This window comes from Cyprinus carpio, chromosome A12 (assembly GCF_018340385.1).
Source record: "Cyprinus carpio isolate SPL01 chromosome A12, ASM1834038v1, whole genome shotgun sequence".
Classification (NCBI taxonomy): domain Eukaryota; kingdom Metazoa; phylum Chordata; class Actinopteri; order Cypriniformes; family Cyprinidae; genus Cyprinus; species Cyprinus carpio.
This window is the reverse complement of record NC_056583.1, coordinates 10,856,349-10,872,363: the sequence shown is the minus strand read 5'-3', so window position 1 is coordinate 10,872,363 and position 16,015 is coordinate 10,856,349. Positions and strand designations below refer to the sequence as shown.

The following is a 16,015-nucleotide window of genomic DNA, read 5'->3' as shown; positions in this document are numbered from 1 at the left end:
GCCTTGATTTTCATCCTCTGCTTCAATTAGATTATTACACATGATATTAATATTTGGATTAAAGGGAATTGCAAAATGGGGTAATATTTTGCAGTAGACTTATCAGCCACACTGCAGTTTGGTTTCAACACCAAGAGCTCCATTTTTAAATTCATTGGCACAAAAACGGTCTGATCAAATAGAGCAGCTATAATTATTTCTTAAAATATGAAATGTGTTTCCACTTTCATACGCAAAGTAGTTTGTGTTATTATTTGTTCTGTTGAAATGCATTTTCTCTGGTGACTCACAGCAGTGCATTTTGAATGCAAGACAGCAGTGAAGTCGCAACTGTGATTTTCCCAAAACACTCTGTATTACTGATAGATCATTTATCATGTAACTAGACTGTTTATTTTGTATCCTTGAAGCTTTAAATTCCCACAAGAATGTTCCCTCAGTGGTTTTTGAGTTTACTTCATCAGGCTCACACTGTTCTCACTGTAACTTCATTTGGTGTTTGCAAACCAAATATCCCGCAGTGTTAGTCATGTACCTTGGTGACTTTAATCCAATTTGTGGTAGGCTCTGCCTTAAAGGTGCTGTATCTCTTCAACTAACTCCCAATCTCTGCAAAACCCTACTCTTCCAGCACGTGGCCGCACACTCGAGCACTTAAAGTGAAACTTCACCCAAAAATGAAAAGTCTGTCAAATTTTATGCAAGCTCATGTCATTCCAAACCTTAATGACTTCTTTTTTTTTCTGTGAAACACGAGATGTTTCGAAAAATGTCCTTACAATGAAATTCAAAGGGATTCAATGTTAGATTGATAAACATTTAAAACATTCATTAAAGTATCATCTGATATGTTTCTCAGAGGAAAGACAGTCATACAGGTTTGGAACGACATGAGTAAATGATGACAGAATGAGTGATCACTTCACCTTATAAAGCCTACTGTATCATATTTGATATGCAAATTTCTAAGGCTTAAAAATGATCAACATGCAACCTGAAAACCCTGCTGTACTCAACCATGCATTTTGTCATCTGATTAATTTATACTTTTTTTTAGCAAGTAAAAGGCTTTTTAATTTAATTCTAAGGAATGTTAGTAATATTTCAAGATGAACACTGGACTAAAGCAACTGTAGGTTTACTTGACTTAAATCATGATAAAATGTATGTCAAATTTGATACATCAGGCTTTTGAGGAACACTTATTTTTAAATCTATTAATGGTGGTATGGCATTACAATATGTTTGCCCACCCCATACTAAACAATATTATTTTTTAAATACATGGTGACAGCTGATATTTAAATGCATTTTGTGTAAGTAGTCTGCTATACAGTTATAAAGATTTCACAGATTTACATTACAAGGTATTAACATTTCTTTTTGGCCATATAAATATCAAAGACTGCATCAAATTGCATACTTTTACTCAGTTTGGTCCTCTGAATAAAATTAAGGTGTTTTTTCCTTCGCATATATGAGCTCCATATTTTCATATATCATACTATAGCCATATAGTGTGTGTGTGTGTGTGTGTGTGTGTGTGTTTATATATATATATATATATAAGTATGTTGTTATTAACGGATTACATGTAATCTGGATTACGTAATCAGATTCCAAATCTCAAGTACTTGTAATTAGAGTAAACTACTTTTTAAAATACTCGTAATCAGATTACAGTTACTTTTTTATGGATTACATGATTACATATTATTTACACAATGGTAATAAGTTGTTCAAAATTAATTGATTCTCCTAAATTTCCTTTTTTAACGTTTATATTTTTTCCTAATAAACCTGCTGCTTATATACGTTCGTGATTCTTCCAAGATTTTCCGGCGGAGAGGGGGAGGGGTGTCAGAATCACGCTCAGAAGAAATCAGCAACAACATAATGGAAAATAGTGGGTAAAGCAGCCTTTAATCACTGGATGTACAGACATCATTTAATTTTTAAAGAAAGTCACGGGAAAATGTCACTGTTCAGTGTGTAATGAAGTGACGTGGGAAAAATGCATTGTTATGACTGCTGTGTGTGGGGGGGGAGGGATTTGAGGGAAGAGGGGGTTGAGTTAAATAATTGTTGCACCTGACCATTGATGAGCGTGGAGTCGTAGAGAGAACGATAAATAGAGTGGCACAGCGAAGTGTGCGGCGCGCTGGGAAGCAGTAACTTTGCTAAACGCCGAGCTGCACTCAAGGTTGGGGGGTGGGTGCCGTTCGCATGCTGTTTAGGGCTGCCGGCGGCGAAGATAGCTTAGTAGGCTAACCTGTAGATAAGGCCGGGTATAGGAGTGCGTTGGGCGGCCCGGCTTCTCAGAAACGGGGTGCTCCGTTTCCGCTCTAGTCGGAGGCCTCGCGAGCGCTGGACTGGTGTCTGTTTTCTCCCCTCTACCAACCAGCGCCAAAGCTTAGACCCTGGGGGAGGGTCTCGCATCACGGGGGAGTTAAGTTTTTAATCCCTTGTGCTTGTGTGTGTGTGTGTGTGTGTGTGTGTGTGTGTGTGTGTGTGTGTGTGTGTGTGTGTGTGTGTAATTTTAAATCTAGCAGTCTAGCCATTTCATGAGGGGGTGGGAGGGTTACGATGAACTGAATTCTTATGTGGCAGTCTGATGGTGTCTTTGGTGTGAGGGTTACGTGCTGTGTGAACGTGTGTCGTGTCCTGCGGGGGTGATATGTGTTTCATAGCTTTGGCCTATTTATTGTAGGTGTGCTAGTTTGGTTATAGTTTAATTATTGCGGTTCTCTGTGTAGCATGTTCCATGGTGGTGTTGTTCGCCCAGATTGTTTAACATTGGTGCTTGGGACTTCTAGAACCTGACCCATTCTGACATGTTTGGTAACTGCCTGAAGGATATTTAGTAAAGATTATTGTTTCTACCCCTGTGGTGCTGCTTGCTCTGTAGAGTAGATTCCTTTAGCCACAACACTAAATCCTCCTGGTTAGGTTTATTACACTGGTGGCAGCGGTGGGATTTTGCTTTTGTTTTTTTGAACCTTATAAAACCTAGACACTGTTGCAAAAATGCTACAGGGGGAGGATAATGTTGGGCCTGAAGGTGGGGGCCACGTAAGGGATGTGGGAACATTAAGAACTACTGCGCGGCCAGTATTTATGCCTGAAACATTTACTGGTGTAGGCCGGGAGTGGTCTGATTGGTCGGAGCAATTTGATTTGGCGGCTGATGTAAATAATTGGGATGAACCCTTAAAACTTAAGTTTATGTCTCTTCTACTCTCTGGGCGTGCAAGAGATATTTATAGTGGTTTGTCTGCTGAGGCTAAAGGAAATTATGTGCTGCTAAAAGCTGCTATGGCTAGATGTTTCTGGTCGTGTGATTTTGGTTTTTTTTGTAGGGCTACATTTACAGCCCGCCGGCGTATGCATAATGAGACCGTAAGGGAATTTGGAAATGCCTTACGGCGTCTCGCCGCTAAAGCTTACCCCACAGCTGATAATTGCACTCGTGATATGTTGGCAAGAGATCAGTTTCTTACACATTTTGCAACCGGTGACTTCCGTATTAGTCTGCGCCGAGCAAAACCTGATACCCTAGAAGATGCAATTGATCTTGCTTCTGAATTAGAACTTCTTAGGAATATGGAGCAAACCCATCTAATGCCTGATGCAAAAGTAAGGGGGAGTAGTGGAGAATAAATCTAAAAATGATGAACAAATGCAAATGATGCTAGGAATGGTGGAGGAATTGAGGCAGGAAGTCAAGTCTCTTCGTACAACAGTGAGTAACATTCAACAGTCTATGGTGAACCCTACTACTTCTCCATTTTTCAGGGAACCTGTACGAGAGCCCAGGAATAGTGGTTCACAAGGGGCCGTAGATCGAGCCAGAGGGGCGGGGGGTGGTTGCTGGGAGTGTGGGTGTACTAGACATATAAAACGAGACTGCCCATACTCGCAGGGAAAATACAGGGGGCAGGCACTGTAGGCCCACTACCTGCCCCCTTGAGAGTTGATACATATGCGGCCTCTGTAAGCAACCAGGGTGGCTCTGGATACATCGGAGCCAAAATAGGTGCGTCAGACTCCCTTCTTTTGGTAGATAGTGGGGCAACATTATCAGTCATACCAAAACAACGTTGGCTTGAAATCACTAAAGGGGGAACAGAACTGTCTGGACATCATGGTGATGTGTCTGCAGTTAATGGAGGGTTGATGGGGATTTTGGGAAAATGGCAAACAGTCTGCCAGTTTGATTCATTGGCATTAATTGCTGAGTTTTTGGTAGCTGATGTGCCATCCCAGGATATTCTGTTGGGTTTCGATTTTTTGAGTAAATATGGTGTCATTGTGGATTTTGGTAAAAAGGAGTGTCGAATTATGGGTAAAATGTTTCCCCTGATTGTTCCGGCAGATATTGATAAACCTCCGACCGTGATTGTCTTGGAAGATACTGTAATTCCCCCACGTAGTGAGGCAATCATTGCTGGAAAGGTGGACAATTCCATCGTGGCCTGTTGTGAGGGTATGTTGGAACCATCAGACACATTATCAAATCAATGTGATGTAATGATAGCTCGGGTGGTTTGTAGGGTGGAGAGGGGTATACTGCCGGTACGGGTGATTAATGTAACTAAAGATGCCCTTACATTAAAGGGGGGTATGAGGTTGGGAACTTTACATACCGATATTGAGGTGGGCTGTAAGGCTGAACCTTTGGGCATGGGTGAGGATGAGGATGGCCCAAATGAGCCTTGGTCCGTTGACAAGCTTATTGCTCATTTTGGGTTGCATCAGAAGAATTTTACTCCATCTGATTTAAGAGATATTCGTGAGCTGTTACAAAGAAATATGTCTGTGTTTAGTGAGGGGGGGGAGGGGGATTTGGGGAGAACACACTTGACATTGCATCAGATCGATACAGGGGATGCGAAGCCGGTGAAGTTGCCACCCCGTCGTGTTCCCCTCCATTTGCAACATGAGGTAGCAGACCATGTAAAGCAAATGTTGGCAAATAACATAATTCAGCCTTCTCATAGTCCCTGGGCAGCTCCGGTAGTTTTGGTACGCAAGCGTGATGGCGGCCTCCGTTTTTGTGTGGATTATCGTAAGTTAAACGATGTAACCCGGAAGGATGCGTATCCGTTGCCACGGATTGATGATGCCCTTGACAGTCTGAATAAAGCTTGCTGGTTCTCCACTCTTGACTTAGCCAGTGGTTACTGGCAGGTGGAGTTGGATCCTGTGGATAAATATAAGACTGCGTTTATCACTCGCCAGGGTCTGTTTGAATTCAATGTTCTTAGTTTTGGTCTTTGCAATAGTCCAAGTACATTTCAGCGACTGATGGATCTGGTGCTGGCAGATCTTCAGTGGACTACCTGTCTGGTGTACTTGGACGATATTATTATATTTGGACGGACCTTTCAGGAACATTTGGACCGTCTGGACGAAGTTCTAATAAAACTACGCCAGGCTAATCTCAAAGTCAAGCCCACTAAGTGTAACTTGTTTGCCACTCAGGTGCAGTATTTAGGACACATCATCTCATCAAAGGGGGTGAAAGCAGATCCCGCAAAAGTGGAGGCTGTGCGTCAGTGGCCGGTGCCCAAAAATCAAACAGAGGTCAGGAGCTTTTTGGGTTTAGCCTCGTACTATCGGAGGTTTGTGAAGGGGTTTGCTGAGATAGCTCGCCCCCTGCACCAGCTCACTGAGAAAGGCAGGCGGTTTAAATGGACAGAGGCATGTCAAACAGCTTTTGAGCAGCTCAAAGTGAGTTTAATGTCAGCTCCTGTTCTTGTATACCCTGATCCCTCTAAAACAGTCATTGTAGATACGGATGCTAGCGATGCTGGTATTGGGGCTGTATTGTCACAAGAAGAGGGGGGGTTTGAACATGTTATAGCATATGCTAGCAGAGCCCTCACTAAGCAGGAAAGAAAATATGCCACAACCAAGAAAGAGCTGTTAAGCATGGTCACGTTCATCAAGCATTTTAAACATTACCTTTTGGGTAAGGAATTTGTCCTGCGAACTGATCATAATTCCTTGAGGTGGCTGCATAATTTCCAGGGCTTAGAGGGACAGTTAGCCAGATGGGTGGAGCAGTTAGCAAGTTTCCAGTATAAAATTGTTCATCGCCCGGGACGAGGGCATGCTAATGCTGATGCCCTTTCTAGGCTGCCTGCTTACCTGTCAACTCCAGTGCCCTTGGAGCCAGCCCCCCTGACACGAGGGGCGCCTGTAATAGCTGCAGTACAAAATGTGCCTCCCAAGGTAACCACAGAGGGGGAAGGTGATGAGCTGGCTCAGGCGCAATGGGAAGATGCAGAGTTACATAAGATCATTGCTCAAAAAAAAAAAAAAAGAGGGAGGGACTGGGTTGCAACCACCGGATGATCTACAGAAGTATGCACCAGTATGGTCCCAGTTACAAATGCAGGGCTCCCGGTTGGTGAGGTTTCCTCCATTGAACTCGGATGCCGCAAAACCAGGTCCAGGTGGTTATTCCCACGGTAATGGTGTCAGACATCTTGAGACAGTTGCATAATGATGTTACGGGTGGACACTTGGGAATACAGAAATTACAAGCAAAAGTGAAAGATCGGTTCTATTGGCTGGGCTGGTTTGGGGATGTGAAGCGGTGGTGTCGTGAGTGTGTGGATTGTGGGTCCAGGAAAGCTGTGGGGAAAACAATGGCGGGCCCCACTCCAATCGGTGGTAACATCAAGGCCCTATGAGCGGGTCGCGGTGGATATTTTGGGACCTCTTCCCGAAACCCCCAAAGAAAATAAATATATTGTAGTTATTGGGGATTACTTTTCCAGATGGACGGAGGCGTTCCCTCTTCCTAATCAGGAAGCGGAGACGGTGGCTAAGTTGCTGGTTGAACAATGGGTGTGCCGCTTTGGAGCCCCCAGGATAATCCATACTGATCAGGGCCGAAATTTTGAATCTAGGTTATTTAAAGAAGTGTGCCAGTTGCTGAACATTTATAAGACCAGGACGTCACCGTATCATCCTCAATCGGATGGGATGGTTGAAAGGTTTTTAACAGAACACTGGCCTCTATGTTGTCTCTGTTTGTAGATGATAACCAAGCTAACTGGGATATCCTGTTGCCGTATGTGATGATGGCCTATAGAAGCAGCGTTCACTCCAGTACTGGGTTTACACCCTACAAAGTGGTTTTTGGGAAAGAGATAGTCCTTCCTGTTGATGTTATGCTTAATTTGGGTGGGGGGGAAACATTCTCTTCCACATCAGAGTATGTGGCTAGACTATTGGAGACATTGTCTACAGTGGTAGAGGCGGTAAAGGGCCATCAGTTAAGAGCTGCGGTGAAACAGAAGGCAGACTATGACTTCAGAGCACATTTCCAATATTATTCTGAAGGAGAATTGGTCTGGGTTCGGGGGAAAGTGAGGAAAAGGGGGCTCTGTCCAAAATTACAACGACGGTTTAAGGGGCCTTATCAAGTCACGGAGAGGATAACCGAAGTTCTGTATAAACTTGTGCCAGTTGAGGGGGGAACAGAAATAGTGGTGCACTTCAACCGACTTAAACCATGTCTTGCTTCTGTAACAGAGGTTACCAGTCAAGAGGGTGCAGAGAGCCAACGGGTAGCTGGCGTCCCACTTAAGGAGACCTGGCTGCAGACGTCAGATTCTACAGCGGGTCGAGAAAGCGAGGTGACAGTGCCAGGGGCCAGATCCGAGGTGCCCCCAGTCACACCTACGAGGGGAGCAAGTGGGGTGCCAGGAAGCAGTGCTGCCTCAGTGGGATCACAAGGGCAAAGGGACCGGCCTGTTTCGACCACACAGGACCAAGGTGGTCAAGGATCTTCACTCATGGGGCATATGCAACCATCAATGACTAGCCAAGTTCCAATGACCGGGGAGGTCCAACAAGGTGCAACGTCATCCAAAGACTTATGTCCAGGACGAGCAAGAAGGGCACCTGTGTGGTCCCGGGACTATGAGATGTTTTGAATTTGACTCGAGGACGAGTCTGCTTTATGGGTGGGGGGAGTGTAATGAAGTGACGTGGGAAAAATGCATTGTTATGACTGCTGTGTGTGGGGGGGGAGGGATTTGAGGGAAGAGGGGGTTGAGTTAAATAATTGTTGCACCTGACCATTGATGAGCGTGGAGTCGTAGAGAGAACGATAAATAGAGTGGCACAGCGAAGTGTGCGGCGCGCTGGGAAGCAGTAACTTTGCTAAACGCCGAGCTGCACTCAAGGTTGGGGGGTGGGTGCCGTTCGCATGCTGTTTAGGGCTGCTGGCGGCGAAGATAGCTTGGTAGGCTAACCTGTAGATAAGGCCGGGTATAGGAGTGCGTTGGGCGGCCCGGCTTCTCAGAAACGGGGTGCTCCGTTTCCGCTCTAGTCGGAGGCCTCGCGAGCGCTGGACTGGTGTCTGTTTTCTCCCCTCTACCAACCAGCGCCAAAGCTTAGACCCTGGGGGAGGGTCTCGCATCACGGGGGAGTTAAGTTTTTAATCCTTTGTGTGTGTGTGTGTGTGTGTGTGTGTGTGTGTGTGTGTGTGTGTGTGTGTGTGTGTGATTTTAAATCTAGCAGTCTAGCCATTTCATGAGGGGGTGGGAGGGTTACGATGAACTGAATTCTTATGTGGCAGTCTGATGGTGTCTTTGGTGTGAGGGTTACGTGCTGTGTGAACGTGTGTCGTGTCCTGCGGGGGTGATATGTGTTTCATAGCTTTGGCCTATTTATTGTAGGTGTGCTAGTTTGGTTATAGTTTAATTATTGCGGTTCTCTGTGTAGCATGTTCCATGGTGGTGTTGTTCGCCCAGATTGTTTAACATTAGTGCTTGGGACTTCTAGAACCTGACCCATTCTGACATGTTTGGTAACTGCCTGAAGGATATTTAATAAAGATTATTGTTTCTACCCCTGTGGTGCTGCTTGCTCTGTAGAGTAGATTCCTTTAGCCACAACACTAAATCCTCCTGGTTAGGTTTATTACAATTGAGATATATGACTAAATCATATTGGTTTGGTTTATTAGGAAATCTTTGACCTACCAAAGTTATTGCTGGGAATTTCATGTTCTTTAATATATTTTTTGTAATGTTGATTTTTCTTCATTGTTACTACCTTATGCACTTCAAGGCCTCGTCCACACGGAGACGCATTTCGCTGTATATGCATACATTTTGTATCGTATAGGTGTTTCGTCCACACGGATCCGGCGTTTTGGGAGAGTGAAACTGATATTTTTTAAACCGGATCCCAGAGTGGATAAATTTGAAAATGCCGCCTTTGCTTTTTCATGTGGACAGCAAATCCGTATATTTTCTGAAACGATGACGTCATCAGCCCACGTCTCGCCCTAGTCAAACACTGCTACGTCACGTAAGAGCAACAAAAACATGAACAAATACTGAACAATTGTTTTTTTTATTAATTAACATTAACACAAATTAATAAATGTATTGTTCCATGTTCGTTTGTATACCGAGCGCAAGGTTTATGTGCATAGTCCATTTCTTCTCCGTTCTTAGTGTGTCTCTGTGGCAGAATTACAGCGCCACATGCTGGTCTGGCATGTGTACTACATCGTTTTGTGTCTTTTCCTCTTTAGTACTATTCACTTAAAATGTTTTGAGATGGATAGAAATGTCATTGCTGTGTGAATTTAGTCTTTTTCAGAATTTATGTTTGCAGTGTAGCTATTGTTTGATGTTTTTCATTGATACAGTCATATACACTTCTAGTGTTTTTTTTTTTAAATTTAATATTTGACCTAGCAGAAATATTGCTGTTAATTTCATGTTTGTCAATATTGTTATTTGTAATGTAGCTGTTTTGTAAATTTACTTAATTCTTAGTAAATATACTTTAAAATTTAAAATCATAAGATGTGATTTTGTTTTATTCAGTGTTACTAGCAAACACTTACAGCAAGGTAAATTAGTGTTAGTATTTTTTTAAGTATTAACTTATTATTATTATTATTATTATTATTATTATTATTTTTAATTTATTTATTTTTTGTTGTGTCTAAATGCTCAATAATATTTTCCATTAAAAAAAAAACCAAAAAAAAAAAACCTGACTATTATTTCAAATGTTAGGCTTCACAGGGTTAAAGATGCAGCGCAGGAGCCATTTACAGTGAGCTGAACATTTGGACTTGTTTTTAATGAGTCATTGACATAATGCTGTTTAAGCAGCGCACCTCCTGTCACTCTTTGAAAAGACTGCTAAAATCCAGCTGCTCTCTGAGCCGGCGCCTTTTCCTGCCTCGATTAATCTCATATGCTTCTTGACATGCCCAGTCACGGCAATGCTCCACTACTGCTTGGGACGAGTGTTTGTTTGCTTCCTCTAGATCTCCCCCAACCTCATCCTTCCTGACATGGTGATGTTTGAGAAAGGCTCATATTAAACTTTGTACCAGGCGGAATAAAAGGTTCATCCTGCTTTTATTTACTTCCACCGTTAGGGCTTCCTCTCCTCAAGTGCTTAGTCAGTGACCTCAAAAACAAAACAAGCTCTTTGAACAGCAGGTCTCTTTATTTGATTTTTTCTTTCTGCCACTCAGATACAATGAATGAACAAGTGCTGCTCTTTCATGTTATTTGAGGTAACTTGTGCTTAATTTCAAACAAGAAACCAGAGCACTTGATGAGTTAAGGGCTTCCTGAGATACACTCTGTACATGTTTTCCCCTTTCTATTCATTTTAGCAAACAGCCAATAAACAAAATAAATAATGAAAGCATCAGAGAGACAGAAGAATACACTTAAGATTACTGAACATGACCTTGAGTGATGCAGACCTGGAATCCACTATTTCACTCTATCTTGACAAGGTGTCTGTATTGAAAGCTGAAGTGCTGTAACACCTTTACATCTAAAGAGTGGATAATATACTGTGCAAAGTGTGCTTTGGTTTTAAATAGCAGTGTCATATGCAGTTGTACATATTGTCCTAGACGCATGAAATGTTGAAAACAACTGTAGCTATCTGATAGGGTGAGTTTCCAACTAATTTATCTGTTTTCATAGATTTTGTGTATTTGCTAAACAATATTTTTGTGTAACTATGTTGATAGCAATGTGAAAATGCTTTTCTATCTACCCCCCCCCCCCCCCCCCCCAGAAAAAAAGAAGATTAAGCATAAAAAGCATGCTTGTACATGTTGTATTCTTCATAAAAGCTCTTTAAATCCATTTCCTAATTATTTTTAAGCATGTCCCACTTATACTGTGATAAACACTCTTTCAGCAGCACTCCACACAGAAGTGCTCTACTGCTCTCTCAAGGCCACCAAGTAGCAATGCACCCACTCATAGTGATTCATGGCTTCTGCAGCCTTCTGCACAGAATAGAATAGAATAGAATAGAATGGGTTTGCGGTAAATGCTTTATGTTCAGCTTTGGGACATATATAAGAGTGTATGAATGTGCAAGTGTGTAGGTGTAATATGAGTCTGTTACCGTGGGCAATGTACAGCACAATATGCAATAGTCTTTACAAAATGAGCAATATACAGAACAATGTACAATACAGTACACAAACTGAACACACTACTAGTAGAATAGGGTCTGTGCTAATGCTACTGTTTACTTGATAGATTCATTCTGAAGCATGTAGAGACATACAGTAAATACTCATTATAAACAATTCCGGAGAATTGGTAGGATGAAAAGAGAAAATTAATTACAAAAATAATAAATCTCATAATTATGACTTGGTATCTCATAATTTCGCCATTTTTCGTTTTTGTTATAGCTTTTTATGTCATAATTATGTTTTACCAAAGCATAATTTCTCTTCTGAGGCGATAATATGCTTCCACGCATCAAAGTAATTTCACGACATCACGTGGCACAGTACCTACCTTTTTGAAACCGCAACGAAGGCGAAACCGCAACTTGTGAAATATGAAGCGTTATGAAATAGTGTTAAGTTTTACTCAATTTTGTTTTGTGTGTGCACTACCGGCAAAATATAAACATTAAATAGTTATCTTATTCTTTGATTCAGCCTTATAAAAGCCAGTAAATTTATAGCATATTTGATACTTATATTTTAACATGATTTTTCGAAAAAGGATGTATGGATAATCAAGTTTAAAAAAAAATGCTTGCTTCAGTCTAGTAAATCTTTATCTTGAAGTATTATAAACAACATAAAAGTATTTTTTACATCTTTACAGCAAAATGATGTGTACAATTACCTGAAGGTGGACATTTTTAAAATTATACTAAAAAGTTTTGATCATGTTGATATTTCAGAGGTATTCAACATTCATGTGTCAAATATGATCATACTACTTAAAAAAAAAACAATAATAATAATAAATTATAATAATACATTTCATATTTCATAATTTAATTTACTTCTTTTTGTTTCATTTTTACTCTGACCGAAATTTTGATAATTGTGTCAGGAAGTATAACCATGGTTATTTCTATTGATTATAAATAAACATTAAAAATTATAATAATCATAAATAAATGTATTTAATTTTTAGTAGTAAACTTTAATAGTTTTATTTATTTTTTATTAAAATAACACCACGGGCACTTGTTGATAGCACTGATTTACATTAAAAAAATCACAATTACACAAAAACTCATTTTAAAAATATTCGAAATGATAATTATATTAAATAATGGTTATAAATAAAAAAAAATATTCATTTAAAAAAGTGCTGTATTGCTGAGGCAAATATAAATAGACACTTATTTCAAAACAATTTAAAAAATAATGAGAAAAAAAAGAAAGATAAATGAAATAATTGCATAGCACACACACAGTTGCTGATCATGAGTAAATTGTGAGTTGCTAACCATGTTTTTCCATATGTAAGCAATTCGTCATTATCTTGACCCACTGTGGCATCAGCTGGGGTCCAGGACCAAATCTCTCATTCAAGACCTGAAGATTTTGAGAACCCTTCTTCTTTGTCTCACTCAAAACGACTGTCACCTTCCTCAATCTGCAGTCTTTGAGAACCAGCCAGAAAAGCTTTGGTAGTAATTCAGGTACGGTCTATTGTTTCTTCTAAAAGGTCTTTACATACTTGTTTCTAATTTTTAATGTGTTTTCTGTTTATGTATAAAACTAGCCCCTCCAAAAAGAGAGCTTGTGCTTGAGAAAAACCCAAAGTGGGAAGCTCTAACAGAGGTGCTACAAGAGATTGAGAAAGAAAACAACAGCTCTGAGCATGAACCAGGTAAAATCATTTAACAGTAAAGTGATCATGAACTATTCATATACAGAGCATTAAGTAACATTTGTTGTCTGTACACCAGGCCGTGTGTTGATATGTGCCAGTGATGACAGAATGTGCCCAGCTTAAGGAATATATGCAAAAAGGAGCAAAACACCTTCTTTATTCACGCACTGTTGGAAAAGAAGATCCTCAGCCTGATCTACTGAAGCTTGACAAAGGCTGGGCAAAGAAGGATTCTGTTAGGAGGAAAGGGAAGAAAACCAAAACCAACTCAAAAAAAAAAAAAAAAAAAAAAATCGAGAGCCCGTCAAGAGTCTCTCAGGTGCAGAGGCAGGAAGATGGAGCTGAAAAGGACCTCATTGGGAACAGTGAAGATGAAGGAGGGTTGGCTGAAGAGGAAGAAGAGGAGATTCTTCTTGATCTTTCTTCCGATGGCGTTCTTAAAGAGCCACTGACTGTCATTCACCCACTGAAGGGATGCAGTGACCTCTACAGTTTGACACGGGTGTTGCATGAGGTTGACCCCGTGTTTGTTGTTTTGTATGATGCAGAACTCAGTTTTGTGGCAGCTTGAAATTTATAAAGCCAGTAGGCCAGGAAAGCCTTTTCGGTATGTGTATTGGCATGGAGCAAATGTATATTTAATGAAACAATTTCACTACTGCTCAAAAGTTTGGGGTCTGTAAGATTTTTTAAAATGCTTTTGAAATCATTTATGCTCACCAAGGCTGCATTCATTTGATCAAAAATACAATAAAAAAGGTAATATTGTGACATATTATTACAATTAAAAAAAAATAAAAAATTATATTAACTGTAAAATTTTCTGATGCCAAAGATGAACTTTCAGCAGCCAGTACTTCAGTGTCACGATCCTTCAAAAATCATTATATTATGTTGTTTTGGTGATCAAAAAATATTTTTTATTATTAATGTTGAAAATGTTGTGCTGCTTAATATTTTTGTGGAAACCGTGATTATTTTATTTTTTTTACAAGATTCTTTGATGAATAGAAAGATAAAAAACAGCATTTATTTAAAAACAAATCTTTATGAATGCCTTTACTGTGATGTTTGATCAATTTAATGCATCTTTGCTGAAGTATTAATTTCTAATAAAAAACAAAATCATACTTACCCAAACTTTTGAATGGTATTGTCTTAATTTAGATATGCTTATATAAACAATTTAAATTATTTATATAAATATTTTTTTTTCCATATTTACATTTAATATAAAAAAATGTAGCTTTCCTGATTGTTTTCCCCCTTATGTTTAGTGTGTATTTTTCTTATATATGGAGGCTCGACAGAAGAACAGAAGTATCTTACAGTCTTGAGCACAGAAAAACAAGAATTCGAGTACTCATAAGGTTAGCTCAGTATTTCATTTATTCAATTGTATTCATCTGTTTGTGACACTGTTTATCTTAAAAGCTGTTTTTTTCATTTTAAAATTGGGAAAAGGCCCGCATGGTTGTGCCAGAAGAGAGAGAGGGGAGGGAAGACACCAACCTAGATCTTGTCCGCAGTCATGAACCTGCCAGCGCCGCCACCAGCTCCTGACGCTGCCACAGCTCAGGCCGTTACTGTGGAATCAGAGACTGTGACGGAGTCAGCAGACCTGTACAACCCCGGACCTTACAACTTCTTGCTCTGTATGCCTGGAGTCATTGTGAAAAACTTCAAGAGCCTTATAAAACATGCTTCCTGTCTGGCTGATCTTAAAACATTTAGTCAGGAAAAGCTCAGTGAGATATTGGGCAGTTGCAGCAATGTCAGGCAGCTTTATGAATTCCTACACAATCCCACGAACATAGTGCCTGTTCAGAAAAACAAGTAGATATCATAAAGAAGAAAAGTAGTCTCAGATTTGGCAATTGTGCCTTGTCAAAAAGGATTTTTATTCATATTTATTATGAAATTGTTGTGTACGATGCAGTGAATAAATTATTGTTTTTCTGAATATTTAAATACCTTGTATGTTAGAATCAAACTTTGCAATTTGTAATGACTTGTGACATTGCATGTAGTTTATAGCTTGGTAGGTATTCTAGATAACTTTTTGTATTGTAGACATTTAAATGTAGTTATTTGCTTGTTAGATGTTTGATATTAATTTTTTGCTTTGGCTGGAGGTAAATTTCCACTCTTAGAAAAATGTTAACATTTTTATCATGATTAAAATAAATTATTTCTGTAATTATCTCTGTGTATTCAACACACAAATGAAATTCAGTAATTTACTCATGCCAGAACTGCGTGTTTTTCTTTGACTACTTTCATAATAACTCACTTTTTCCATATAATGAAAGTGAATTGTGACAGATGTATATATGGGAGTTAACTGTACCATTAAATAATATTAAGTAAATTACAGTTTATATAAAAGTTGTATACAAAAAGACCGACGGAACACGAGCGCCCCCTGATGGTGACTGGCCTATATCACCTCTGTGTGCGTCACTGAGTTCAGACGAACAGCGGCCATCTTCCTCAAAAAAAAAACTTCAGTCCCAAAGAAAACCAGAATCAATCCCTGGATACATGGGTGACCACATCAAGGACAGTTATGGAGCATTAAACCAAGGGGCTACGACAAGCAAGCTAGACACAGCTATAGGAAACAGGGTAACTGAAGAAGCGTCGTTATATGACAGTAAGTGATTTAATGTGTAGCGCTGGAGTTCTCGTGCTAGCCTGTTTGCTGATGTGAGGATTGAGCCATTGACAAATACAGAGCATGACTGTCATGTACACTCGAGATATACACGCTAAAATAAAAACATAAACACGACATATTGACTATTTTTGGCCGAGCTTTACATAACTTGTATGTCGCG

General features: G+C 40.0%; 1 protein-coding gene and 1 pseudogene across 4 annotated transcripts in view; both read left to right on the top strand.

Moving 5' to 3' along the window:
- The first annotated feature begins 10,744 nt into the window (after positions 1-10,744).
- On the top strand, positions 10,745-14,014 carry LOC109056043 (annotated as a pseudogene).
- Positions 14,015-15,637: 1,623 nt separating this feature from the next.
- Positions 15,638-16,015, top strand: part of LOC109099551 (myocardin-related transcription factor B-like) — a 34,427-nt gene continuing 34,049 nt past the window's right edge. For 3 of the 4 annotated variants that reach the window (XM_042767490.1, XM_042767491.1, XM_042767488.1), the window contains exon 1: positions 15,638-15,831. The gene's annotated coding sequence lies outside the window, so the exon portion shown is untranslated. The remainder of the gene's footprint in view (positions 15,832-16,015) is intronic. The other variant, XM_042767489.1, reaches the window with a different exon arrangement.